The sequence below is a fragment of the Salvelinus namaycush genome, chromosome 3 (assembly GCF_016432855.1).
Source record: "Salvelinus namaycush isolate Seneca chromosome 3, SaNama_1.0, whole genome shotgun sequence".
Classification (NCBI taxonomy): Eukaryota; Metazoa; Chordata; class Actinopteri; order Salmoniformes; family Salmonidae; genus Salvelinus; species Salvelinus namaycush.
In genome coordinates, this window is record NC_052309.1 from 59,858,621 (window position 1) to 59,873,214 (window position 14,594).

The 14,594-nt window shown below is 43.9% G+C and overlaps 1 pseudogene; it reads right to left on the reverse strand.

Moving 5' to 3' along the window:
- LOC120043954 overlaps positions 1-14,594 on the reverse strand; it is a 129,421-nt pseudogene that overhangs the window by 99,816 nt on the left and 15,011 nt on the right.

A 14,594-nucleotide genomic window follows, 5' to 3' on the forward strand; every position in this document is an offset into this window, starting at 1 on the left:
GTAAAGAGATGAAGAGAGAGAGAGATGAAGAGAAAGAGGGAAAGAGATGAAGAGAGAGAGAGATAGAAGCTAAAGAGGGAGAGAAATTGAATGAGAGGAGGCAGGGAGGAATGCAGCTGTGAGGACTTCTCCACATGAGCGTGGTCAATCCCTGATGGGGGCCATAAAACAGCATGCGGGCTGGCAAGCAACGTGTGTGTGTGTGTGTGTGTGTGTTACACACAAGAGTAAGAATAGACTCACATTTGACATATGTATCCAACCCTGGAACCAAAAACAGTGATTCCTCACAGGGTGAACTGGCACCACAGGGTGAACTGGCACCACTGAACACTAATGTATGGAAGTGTGTGTAGTGTACCGACTTTGTACAGTGTATGTCTGGGAATGTTTGGGTACAAGCGATTCATCACGAAATCACGATAACCGCAATCAAGCAGTGCAGCCATTTGCTCAAGTAGGGTCCCCATTTCCACTGAGGTATTTTAGTGCTAATGCTATGTGTCTCTTCCTAAAGCCTCTTAGTTATGGATAGACTGACCAGTTAATGTATGTGACTCAGTTGTGTTTGGTTTAGGAGTGGCTAGATGGCATCCATTCAAAAAAACACGAGAGATTCCATCAATACTTTGTGATCCATTGTTGATGTAAGTCTTGAGTAATGTAGCAAACAGGACATGACACACTTGACAGGTGACACACTTGACATTCCGAGTTGGAGGACGTGTCTCCATTAGTCTCATACAGTTCTATACAACCGTGGACACACCCAAAGAGGGCATACACCGATAAATAAAGCACAGACATATTATGCACATACGTGCACACCAACAGCGACAACCCATGTGCGTTCATGCACGCACACAGGCAAACGCATACACTTCCCAGTCATTCTGCTGCCTCTAGGCCCAGTGTTCAGTCACGGCAGCTCCACCTGTCAGTGGGCATCAAGCAGAGCAGTCAATGATGTCTGAGAAAACAATGAGCCGTGGCTCACACACATTCCCCTCTGCCCTTCTGGTTTGACCCCTGACCTCTCTCTGCAATACACACACACTGCACAGAAAACTTCAGATAGGCTTGACTCAAGCTTTGATTCAGTTGACTCATTTATGGCCCAGTTCAAAGTGGAGATAAGGTTGTGCAACTCAGACTTTTGAATAAATCATGAATTTAAATCAATGTGATATTTGCGAAAAATTAATCAAGTGGATCTTAAGTCAGAAGAACACCCTTAGTTTTAGAAGAGTGTGAGAAAGACTGTGTGATTGTGTATAGCAGTTAGGGTTTCCGTCAGGAACATTTGGCGCTTGACAAGTGACCAGGAAGATTTTAATTTATCAGCCATTTCAGAAATGTATCGGTCATCCATATGCATTGGGTGCGTAACCCATTAGGCCATCCATCCACGCAGCCAGCACAATCAATAAACAAGGGATATTGGCTAACTGAGTCACATTTACATGTCCTTAAAAAGCCTATAACTAATTTCAAAAACATAATTCCTTGTATTTCAAACTGTAGCATATGCAAAACCGTATAGCCTATTGTTTTATTCGTTTTTACTTTCCTAAAACAATAATTGTCCAACTCAAGGTTTAGCTGTCAGAGATTTGAGGACTAAATGCATAAGGGCATTGCATGCATAGGCCTATTGGCCTAGGCATCCACTGTATTATATGAATATATACTGTATATAAAAGGAGGAGAAGCTTAGGCCTATAGCCCCAGAGAGAGGAAGCGAGAAGAGATATGCCGGCGGCATGCTGCGACACCGGCATACATTTCTTTATACTTGTCAGATAGGCTACTGCGTCTGCTATACAGATATAGGTGTACAGAAGGAGGCTAATTAGTTCATTTTCATTTAGAATCTAAAGATAAGCATTATATTGCTAGATTATAGGAGTAACTCTGGTAGACCTAAAACATTTTTCCTCATCTCAAGATCAACTGTCAGAGTCAATTGGAGAACCAGTGCCTTGTGATATCATAGGCCACACCACACCAAACCTTCACAAAAATTCTAAACATTATTAGGGGAAAATTGTTTATAGGGAAAATACAAGCAGGATATTATATTGCGGCAAACACAACATTACAGTTGGAACTTAATTTGGCTAAAGAAAATGGGTCATTAGAATGAAACAAAACACTTGTGAACTGGTTTAAACATTCACAAAAGTTTTGTACAGGCTATATTGCATCAATTACCAAGAAAGGCTAATGCCTATCGTACCCAACAAATGACAGTAATATGCTAATGACATTTATTTTACAATAGGCCTACCTAACCTATCTTAAACTAAATACGGACCACACAATTAAGACAGATCGAACGTAATTTAGCCAATGAAAATCTCTCAACAGAATGAAACAAAACACATTTTGCATATTTGTGACCCGTTTCACTAATTCACAGGAGAGCCGTTTGAACGTAAACTTTTGTTTAATCAAAATGCGTTTTTTTTTTTACAGAAATGGCTTATTGAACATGTGAACTTTTCATATGCCTTAATAACAAACTTCCATGCCCTCTGTAAATACAAATACATTTGTGAAATTTCAAGCCTAGAATGGTTTAGCCACAGAAAATGTCAGAAACCTTCCCGCTAGCCATGATTGGCTGAGATAATGAGTGGGCTGGACATGCCGAGATATAAAATAAAAATACAATTTTATTGGTTACATACACGTGTTTGGCAGATGTTATTACGAGTGTAGCGAAATGCTTGTTCTTCTAGATCCGACAGTGCAGCAATATCTAACAAGTAATATCTAACAATTTCACAACAAATAACCTAATACACACAAATCTAAGTAAAGGAATGGAATAAGAATATATAAATATATATATATGGATGAGCAATTTAGAGCAGCATAGGCTAAGATGCAATAGATAGTATAGAATACAGTATATACATACAGTATGAGATGAGAATGCAAGATATGTAAGAATTACTAAAGTGACTAGTGTTCCATTTATTAAAGTGGCCAATGATTTCAAGTCTGTATGTTGGCAGCAGCCTCTCTGTGCTAGTGATGGCTATTTAACAATCTGATGGCCTTGAGATAGAAGCTGTTTTTCAGTCTCTCGGTCCCAGCTTTGATGCTTTGCCCCCGGTGATGCTGACCGCAACACCCTCTGGAGAGCCCTGCGATTTTGGGCCATACCAGGCAGTGAAACAGCCCAACAGGATTCTCTCAATTGTGCATCTATAAATGTTTGTGAGGGTTTTAGGTGCCAAGACAAATTTCTTCAGCCTCCTGAGTTTGAAGAGGTGCTGTTGCGCCTTCTTCACCACACTGTCTGTGTGGGTGGACCATGTCAGTTTGCCAGTGATATGTATGCCAAGGAACTTAAAACTTTCCACCTTCTCCAATGCTGTCCCATCAACGTGGATAGGGGGGTGCTCCCTCTGCTGTTTCCTGAAGTCCACAATCCTCTCCTTTGTTGAGTGAGACGTTCCTGACACAACACTCCCAGAGCCCTCACCTCCTCCCTGTAGGCTGTCTGGTCGTGGTTGGTAATCAAACATACTACTGCTGTGTCGGCTGCAAACTTGATGATTGAGTTGGAGGCATGCATGGCCACGCAGTCATGGGTGAACAGGGAGTACAGGAAGGGGCTGAGCACGCACCCTTGTGGGGGGTTCATTTGTAGCTCTGAGTCTCTACTTTTATCCAATGTAAAAAACACAATTTCAAATGTTGCTACATAAGACCGATTTGAGCCGGTCGGTCACATTTAAAGAACTGGTTTGGATTAATAAATAGGCCTACAATAACAACAATGATATACATTAATAACAGGGAGTTACGCAAATTCTCGCAATACTTGAAGGTATTTTGACACTTCACAAATTTTCTCATGCCAAAACCGGATTACATACATACCAGTATTTATAGTGAATCAGAGTTAAATTCCAAAAAGATGTTTTCAATGTCACTAAGCAAAAAACAAACAACCAAAACACCAATAGCCACTACAATGTCGAAAGATGATTTTGTCATGAGTTCAGTACCATTTGCTTGATTTTGCGGATCCACGACTATGGTGTATTGACGTTAGTCAGCATTGGCTGCTACATGATAATCAGCTTGCGTTAGCTAGCCAGCGTTAGATACCTAGCTACCTACCTAATACCAATGGAAACTGATGCAACCATGCTGGCTAGATGACCAGTGGTCACAGTGAGATCCCTATAAGATTCAAGGCTTTAATATTAATATTTGGTATTTTTGGGGAATTTTATTAGGATACTCATTAGCTGCAGCTACTCTTCCTGGGGTCCACACAGAACATGAAATATGACATAAAACTGAACATTAATAGACAAGAACAGTTCAAGGACCGAACTATACTGCACAAAATAAACACAACATGCAACAATTTCAATGATTTTACTGAGCTATAGTTCATTTAAGGAAATCAGTCAATTGTAATAAATGAATTAGGCCCTAATCTATAGATTTCACATGACTGTGCAGGGGCGCATCCATGGGTGGGCCTGGGAGGGCATAGACTCACCCACTTGGGAGCCAGGCCCAGCCAATCAGAATTCATTTTTCCCCACAAAAGAGCATTATTACAGACAGAAATACTCCTCAGTTTCATCAGCTGTCAGGGTGGCTTGTCTCAGACGATCCCGCAGGTGAAGAAGCCGGATGTGGAGGTCCTGGGCTGGCATGGTTACACGTGGTCTGCGGTTGTGAGGCCAGTCGGACTTACTGCCAAATTCTCTAAAACGACATTGGAGATGGTTTATGGTAGAGAAATGAACATTCAATTATCTTACAACAGCTCTGGTGGACATTCCTGCAGTCAGCATGCCAATTGTACGCTCCCTCAAAACTTGACACATCTGTGGCATTGTGTTGTGTGACAAAACTGCACATTTCAGAGTGCCTTTTATTGTCCCAAGCACAAGGTGCACCTGTGTAATGATCATGCTATTTAATCTGCTTCTTGATATGCCACACCTGTCAGGTGGATGGATTATCTTGACCAAGGAAAAATGCTCACTAACAAGGATGTAAACAAATTGGTGTACACAATTTTAGAGAAATAAGTTTTTTGTGCACATGGAACATTTCTGGGATCTTTTATTTCAGCTCATGAAAAACAGGGAACTAACACTTTACATGTTGCGTTTATATTTTTGTTCATTTTACTTAAATGAAAAAGGTGTTAATCTTTGCAATAAACAGTAGCCTAGGCAAAGCCTCCTCTCTCGCTTTCTCTCCGGACAATATGGCTGGCTATAATTTTACTTACCGGCTTTTCATTTATTTTATCAGTCAAAAGCTGCCAATTACCAGCTAATGGAAACCCTGATAGCTGAAAGCGTGAGCGCAATCCTAGGCTCCTTTGCACCGCGTTCACTCTCTTTGACTATCTCAGTCACTGAGCTGAAGTTGAAGATTCTACTTCCTGCACATTTCACTTCAGGTCTCGGGGGGGTTGGAAGATTTAGCACTGAAGAGATTTCAGCCTGCTTCAACCGGCCGAACACGTCCCCATCTCCATGATAACTGCTTGTAAACATGGGGGAAAAAATATAATAATTACTCTCAGGCGCAACATAAGAGCAACTCCAATTCCCAGCAGCACCGATGGCAGGACCTCTGTTCATTGAGCCCGAATGGAGGGGTGGGGTGAGATAATTCCTCCATAATTCCTCCATGTTTTACAAACAACCTTATATGAGCATCTCTTGAGCCACAGGAGAATGGGAGCTGACATTTCAAAGGGGCCGTCCTCTCTTCTCTACCTCCACTTCATTTATCATGCCAACCGGCCGGTTGACAGAGTGAAGGCCGTCCGTCATCGCTGTATCCCCTCCTCCCTTTCTACATTCCCTCCCTTCATCCCTCCCTCCTGCTCCGACACACACAGTGAGCGGTTCCTCCTCCGTCCACGGCTCTGTTCCCTCGCTTCCTCTCCTGGAGGAGTGCAGCAGTGGTTTCTTCTCCTCCTTTCCGTCCCCCACGACAACAGACAAGACTGTCCCTGCAGGGGCCCGCTTACCTCTTCCCCCTCTACTGCTCTGCTTTTAAAGAGGGTTAAAAGGGGCTCGGCTGGAGGCCCACCCGGGCCACCTTCTGTTGAGTTTTCTACATCATGCAAAAGAAGGCATTCTGGGCTCTGGTTATGTGCTGACCGACATCCCACAGGGCACAGTCAGAGCCTCCAGCCCCAACCTCGGCCCCGGCCCTGTGACTGGCTGGGGTTCACTTCACTCTGGATCGAGACATCTCTTCAACTATGGGTTTGACATAGAGGCATCTGCACTGTGGTCACTAGAGGCAACTTACACAACAGAGTGGGTTGTTACTGTCACGCCCTGACCTTAGTTATCTTTGTTTTATTTATTATTTTGGTTAGGTCAGGGTGTGACATGGGGGATGTATGTGTTTTGTCTTGTCTAGGGGTTTTGTATGTTTATGGGGTGTTTACTAGTCTAGGTGTTTGTATGTCTATGGTTGCCTAGATTGGTTCTCAATTAGAGGCAGCTGATTATAGTTGTCTCTGATTGGGAACCATATTTAGGCAGCCATATTCCGTTGGGTATTTCGTGGGTTATTGTCTATGTATTTGTTGCTTGTGTCTGCAAGCAACAAATATATATATATATATATATATATATATATATATATATATATATATATATATATATACACTGCTCAAAAAAATAAAGGGGACACTTAAACAACACAATGTAACTCCAAGTCAATCACACTTCTGTGAAATCAAACTGTCCACTTAGGAAGCAACACTGATTGACAATAAATTTCACATGCTGTTGTGCAAATGGAATAGACAAAAGGTGGAAATTATAGGCAATTAGCAAGACACCCCCAATAAAGGAATGGTTCTGCAGGTGGTGACCACAGACCACTTCTCAGTTCCTATGCTTCCTGGCTGATGTTTTGGTCACTTTTGAATGCTGGCGGTGCTTTCACTCTAGTGGTAGCATGAGACGGAGTCTACAACCCACACAAGTGGCTCAGGTAGTGCAGTTCATCCAGGATGGCACATCAATGCGAGCTGTGGCAAAAAGGTTTGCTGTGTCTGTCAGCGTAGTGTCCAGAGCATGGAGGCGCTACCAGGAGACAGGCCAGTACATCAGGAGACGTGGAAGAGGCCATAGGAGGGCAACAACCCAGCAGCAGGACCGCTACCTCCGCCTTTGTGCAAGGAGGTGCACTGCCAGAGCCCTGCAAAATGACCTCCAGCAGGCCACAAATGTGCATGTGTCAGCATATGGTCTCACAAGGGGTCTGAGGATCTCATCTCGGTACCTATTGGCAGTCAGGCTACCTCTGGCGAGCACATGGAGGGCTGTGCGGCCCCACAAAGAAATGCCACCCCACACCATGACTGACCCACCGCCAAACCGGTCATACTGGAGGATGTTGCAGGCAGCAGAACATTCTCCACGGCGTCTCCAGACTCTGTCACGTCTGTCACATGTGCTCATGTGCTCAGTGTGAACCTGCTTTCATCTGTGAAGAGCACAGGGCGCCAGTGGCGAATTTGCCAATCTTGGTGTTCTCTGGCAAATGCCAAACGTCCTGCACGGTGTTGGGCTGTAAGCACAACCCCCACCTGTGGACGTCGGGCCCTCATACCACCCTCATGGAGTCTGTTTCTGACCGTTTGAGCAGACACATGCACATTTGTGGCCTGCTGGAGGTCATTTTGCAGGGCTCTGGCAGTGCTCCTCCTTGCACAAAGGCGGAGGTAGCGGTCCTGCTGCTGGGTTGTTGCCCTCCTACGGCCTCCTCCACGTCTCCTGATGTACTGGCCTGTCTCCTGGTAGCGCCTCCATGCTCTGGACACTACGCTGACAGACACAGCAAACCTTCTTGCCACAGCTCGCATTGATGTGCCATCCTGGATGAGCTGCACTACCTGAGCCACTTGTGTGGGTTGTAGACTCCGTCTCATGCTACCACTAGAGTGAGAGCACCGCCAGCATTCAAAAGTGACCAAAACATCAGCCAGGAAGAATAGGAACTGAGAAGTGGTCTGTGGTCACCACCTGCAGAATCACTCCTTTATTGGGGGTGTCTTGCTAATTGCCTATAATTTCCACCTTTTGTCTATTCCATTTGCACAACAGCATGTGAAATTTATTGTCAATCAGTGTTGCTTCCTAAGTGGACAGTTTGATTTCACAGAAGTGTGATTGACTTGGAGTTACATTGTGTTGTTTAAGTGTTCCCTTTATTTTTTTGAGCAGTGTATATATATATATATAGCTTCACGTTCGTTTTGTTGTTTTGATTAGTTTGTTTAAGTGTTCTTCGTTTCGTTATTAATAAATAGAAGAATGTATTCGTATCACGCTGCGCCTTGGTCTTCCTCTCTTCATCCACATTACGACGAACGTGACAGTTACAGAAGAGAAAGAGAATCCAAAGACAACGAGAAGAGGAAGAAAAAGACTAAGGAACAAAGAAAGCAACAGTAAAGCCAAGTTCAACGTCACCGACTATGACGGTAGTTGGTTTAGCAACATGCAAGATCACATTTGTGGTTTGTCAGAGTTTGTCTGACAACACGCTGACAGGACTAGTCTTCTTCAAACACTAAGGCAAACACTATGGTTTAAAGTTAACATTACGCCTTGTTCCTGCAATGAGTTTTAATGCACCATATTATTGTTTGTTAGTCAACTATTTTGACCCTTTTTTTGTAAATGTTCCCACAAAACCAGGTGGGAATTCCACAATACGACAAATACAAATCATGACAAAAACAAAGTGATTAACCAGTCATAACTAGCCAATGGCAAGTTATGACTGATTACACAGTAAGCAACCAATCGATTAAACACAGGATATGACATCATGGAACACCCAGCTTCTTCGCTTCTAGAAACTTTTTAAAAACACAAATTAACAAACTTAGTTGTGCCTAGCATGAACTGAACTCTGCACTATTACAACCTTCTGAAGCCGTCATTTATACTACCTTCATCTGAGTTTTCAGGATACGTCGCTAATAGTCATCAAAAGCACTAGCTGATTGGGGGACACACCGAGCCCTGTTTAAGTGGGATTACATTGTCGGTCAAGGCAATTGTGGTGGTGACTTACCGACCTTTGGCACAAAGACTGTGTTTTTTACATTCTGACCGGGCTCCAGGGTACAAGCCAAACCAGATTCGTGTTTTTGTTTCACACACAGGGATGGATTATGATTATAATTGGGGTTGAGATGGAGCGTTTGGATTATGCAGATTGACAGCATTAACACTAACAATCCTAAAATAACTACATTTCCATGAAAACAGTTCAACAAAATAACTTTTAAGGGTAATTGTCACGATCACTGTCTTCAAACTCCCCGTCATAGATGAGCCAAGGCGCAGCTTGTAATTCCACATTTTTAATAAAGTGAAACCTTCACAAAAAAAAAAGGTAAACAGAAACCGAACGTGACGCAACCGTGGCGCACACAAACACACACAGATAATAATAATTACCCACAAAACCAGGTGGGAAAAGGGCTACCTAAGTATGTGACGCAACCGTGACGCAACCGTGGCGCAACCGTGGTTGCGGTAATTAATAATAATTTTCCCACCAGGTGGGAAAAAGGCTACCTAAGTATGATTCACAATCAGAGACAACAATAGACAGCTGCCTCTGATTGGGAACCATATCCGGCAAAAAACAAAGAAATAGAAAACATAGAATGCCCACCCAAATCACACCCTGACCTAACTAAATAGAGAAATAAAAAAGCTCTCTAAGGTCAGGGCGTGACAGTAATAAGGGACTGTATTATAGGGTTCTATTCACTAACAAATGGAAGAAAAATGACCTAAACGGAGAGGGACTACCTGAACTTGTCCGATAAGACACTAGTTTTGCTGCGGTTTGCTACAGTGTGCACAAATGCATACGGCCCTGTTCACACTATAGACCTACGCAGTTACTATAGCACATCCCCTGTTCAATGTTATAATAATAATAATGTAGATTGAAAACAGATCTTCAGTCTGCTGTACTCACGTCAATTGTGTCTTCGTTTATCACCAGAATGCCCATATTCTTGGTCAGAAGTTTGCAGGAGTATCCTGGAGAGAGACAAGTGAAACAAGAGATGAGCTGCAATGTCATCTTGTGCAAACATCAAACATCTAACATACTAAAGTCATGAAGAAAAAGATTGTTCATGCCATCATGCATTATATTTTTTCCACATGGAAAAAAATTGATAAAAACAAAAAAAATCCTCAGCAATCTACACTCAAAACCCCATAAAGACAAAGTGAAAACAGGTTTTTCAAAATGTTTGCACATTTATTACAAATAAAAAACAGAAATACCTTAGTTACATAAGTATTCACACCCTTTACTATGAGACTCGAAGGTGCATCCTGTTTCCATTGATCATCCTTGAGATGTTTCTACAACTTGATTTGGTAAATTCAATTGATTGGAAATGATTTGGAAAGGCACACACCTGTCTATATAAGGTCCCACAGTTCACAGTGCATGTCAGAGCAAAAACCAAGCCATGAGGTCGAAGGAATTGTCTGTAGAGAGCCGAGACAGGATTGTGTCAAGGCACAGATCTGGAGAAGGATACCAAAAAATGTCTGTAGCATTGAAGGTTCCCAAGAACACAGTGGCCTCCATCATTCTTAAATGGAAGAAGTTTGGAACCACCAATACTCTTCCTAGAGCTGGCCGCCCTGCTAAACTGAGCATTCGGGAGAGAAGGGCCTTGGTCGGGGAGGTGACCAAGAACCCGATGGTCACTGACAGAGCTCTAGAGTTCCTCTGTGGAGGTGGGAGAACTTTCCAGAAGGACAACCATCTCTGCAGCACTCCACCAATCAGGCCTTCATGGTAGAGTGGCCAGACGGAAGGATCCTCAGTAAAAGGCACATGGCAGCCCACTTGGAGTTTGCTAAAAAGGCAACTAAAGGCACCTTAAGATCTAAAAACAAGATTCTCCGGTCTGATGAAACCTAGATTGAACTCTTTGGCCTGAATGCCAAGAGTCACGTCTGGAGGAAACCTGGCACCATCCCTACGGTGAAACATGGTGGTGGCAGCATCATGCTGTGGGGATGTTTTTCAGTGGCAGGGACTAGGAGACTAGTCAGGATTGAGGCAAAGATGAACGGAGCAAAATACAGAGAGATCCTTGATGAAAACCTGCTCCAGAGCGCTCCGGACGTCAGACTGGGGTGAAGGTTCACCTTCCAACAGGACAATGACCCTGAGCACACAGCTAAGACAACGCAGGAGTGGCTTCGGGACAAGTCTCTGAATGTCCTTGTGTGGCCCAGCCAGAGCCCAGACTAGAAACCTTACCGAGCATCTCTGGAGAGACCTGAAAATAGCTGTGCAGCAATGCTCCCCATCCAACCTGACAGAGCTTGAGAGGATCTGCAGAGAAGAATGGGATAACTTCCCAAATACAGGTGTGCCAAGCTTGTAACGTCATACCGAAGAAGACTCAAGGCTGTAATCGCTGCCAAAAGTGCTTTAACAAAGTACTGAGTAAAGGGGTCTGAATACTTATGTAAATGTGAAATCAGTTTATTGTTTGTGTTTACTTGCAAACATTTCTAAAACCCTGTTTCTGCTTTGTCATTATGGGGTATTGTGTGTAGATTGATGAGGGGAAAAAACGATTTAATCAATTTTAGATTAAGGCTGTAACGTAACAAAATATGGAAAAGGTCAAGGGGTCTGAATACTTTCCGAATACACTGTATTATGATTACTGTATTATGATTATCTTTTTAAAATAAACTTTAATACAAAAGAGCAAATGTAGGAGAAGTAATATGTTATATGTACTCCCTCCTGAAATTGAGCTCTCTGTTTACTTCGATGTTATTAGCTTAAGTACCAATGGGATGAAAAAGACAACAAATTCTTGGAACTTCATTAGGTGCACAGTAACAGTATTGAGTCCATCAAAGTCTATAAAGACAAGACTAATTCTCCGGGTTACATGTCTGTTTTCTGTTTTAAGGGGGCAGTTAGACCTTTGTTTGTTAAACATGGCTCCCTAGTGAGCGGCAATATCAGAGTGGAACATCTGTGGTCTTCGTCAAGCTTGGAAATGACTCCTGTTTCAATTTGAGGGCTTACCATAAAACCTAGATCTGCATGAGTGTTTGGGTGGGACTGTGTCTGAGAGAGAATTACACACACACACACATGTGCTTGAACACACACACACACACACACACACACACACACACACACACACACACACACACACACACACACACACACACACACACACACACACACACACACACACACATACACACACATACACATCCAGGTTATGGGAGGGTTTGGCCGGCCGGGATTTCCTTGTACCATCGCGCTCTAGCGACTCCTTCTGGGGGGCCAGGTGCCTGCAAGCTGACTTCGTTCACCAGCTGTACGGTGAGGCTGGCTTCCGGGTTAAGCGAGCAGTGTGTTAAAAAGCAGTGCGGCTCGGCAGGGTCGTGTTTCGGAGGACACATGGCTCTCAACCTTCGCCTCTCCCGAGTCCGTACGGGAGTTGCAGCGATAGGACAAGACTGTAACTACCAATTGGATATCACAAAATTGGGGAGAAAAAAGGGGTAAAAAGTTGCTGCCGGGGCAGTGGGCTTTAGGGGGGAGGGTGGGGGTGGCACTCAACTTAATCTGGGCATGGTGAGGTTAGGGTGTAGTTGAGGAGAGAGTGGGTTGTTAGGGTAGGCCAGTGGGTTGTTAGGGTAGGCCAGTGGGTTGTTAGGGTAGGCCAGTGGGTTGTTAGGGTAGGCCAGTGGGTTCTTAGGGTAGGCCAGTGGGTTGTTAGGGTAGGCCAGTGGGTTGTTAGGGTAGGCCAGTGTTTGCGTTGCCTTTTCACGACATCGGCTGCCACAAGCAGGCTGGGAACAGAAGAACACGGAGAACGGGACAGAGTCTAGTTCGTCAGCCCCCCTTCGCCACAAAAGGTGAACCACCAACCTAGGCAGAGGGTGTTTTATTTTCAGGCAGAGGAAGAGGAGGAGGAGGGAGAAAACAGGCTTGGGTAGAATACCGTATACATTTTGAAATACCCACGGTATGATTTTCAGTACTGTCAAAAACATGCATTTATTTACTTTTGTGGTTGCTACAACACTGCTTAACTATCTAAGATGTGCCAAAGAAATTATCTTCAGCTCAGGGCTCCAGCTATGCATTTGGTTTGCTAACTTGCTAGCTAAGCGAGGCCGGCACATTCTTAGCCATTTTACTAAAACGGCCACATCTGAGGACTTATAGTGACCATGCGCTTTGAGGGGGAACATGGGGAGGGTGCACATGCCTAACGTCAGCTCTCTGGTGCGTTGACAGCAGCGGTAACGTTGGAACCCCTGTGGCTGACAGGTATGTATGTGAGAGGGGGTGTGTGTGTATGTGTACATACTTATGTTATTCCTGTCCATGCCATGTGGTGTAGCAACACATCACGTGCATTTTGAAGCGAGTTGTGCTGCCAACTTTTATAGAGAAAATCTGCTTGTCAATACACCGTTTTGCATTCCATGAGGAATGGCCACAGTGCTGACTGCGCTGGCTGCCCAGGATATGTCTCGTTTCCTTACCGTCTCACCTGTGTGTCTACATCTGAATGAACACTTTTATGATTAATTAATCCGTGCCTGTTTTTCGAGTGCTCTAAATGTATGCCAATCTTGAAATTAGCTACTCATACCTGGGATATTGTTCAAAAGTAAGCTAATAAAATATAATATGGTCATTTATCGGATCCTTTTATCCAAAGGGACATAAAATACAACAACAATGTGGCTGATGCGGGAATTATATCCACAGGAAACGTCTTAATGGCGTCATTTTCTCATCTCAACTGTCTTCCTGGTCGTAGAGACATCACCTACCCAGATCACAATCAGGTATAGATGTTTCATTTCACAATGTCAGGGAAGGACATCATTTTGATGTTATTTTGATGTTTTCTGGTCAGATCTCTTTCTTATGGTCCACTTCGACTCTTTGTCCAGTCTTACCAATGTTGATGGCCGTCTCCTGCTTGTCCCCAGTCAAAATCCAGATCTTGACGTCAGCCTTCATCAGGGTCTCAATAGTCTCAGGCACCTTGTCCTGAAGCTTGTCCTCGATGGCCGTGGCCCCTAGAACATGCACGTTCTATAGAGGAAGAGAACAAAAAATGTGGTAATAAGAAGGAGAAAATCTGACAAGAGAAGGGGCTTTACAACATCATGCGAGGGGTTGGACTGTGTCACTCATTCATTTACTCCCTGTTTTTTCACTCGAGTCTGCTGCGCTTGTTTTTCCACCCCTCCAACGCTGGGGAATGGATTAGGGGATTTGGGGTTAGGGTGAGGGGGGCAGGAATAGGGGGGAAACTTAGGGGCCAGTTGTAGTCACGGCACAGTGGTTGTGTGAGAGAGAGAGAGGGGGCCGTCACGGGCGAGGGACTTTGGGACGCGTTATCCCGACCACTCCCGTCTCAGCCTCCAGTATTTATGCTGCAGTAGTTTATGTGTCAGGGGGCTAGGGACAGTCTGTTATATCTGGAGTAGTTATGCTCTCTCTAACTCTCT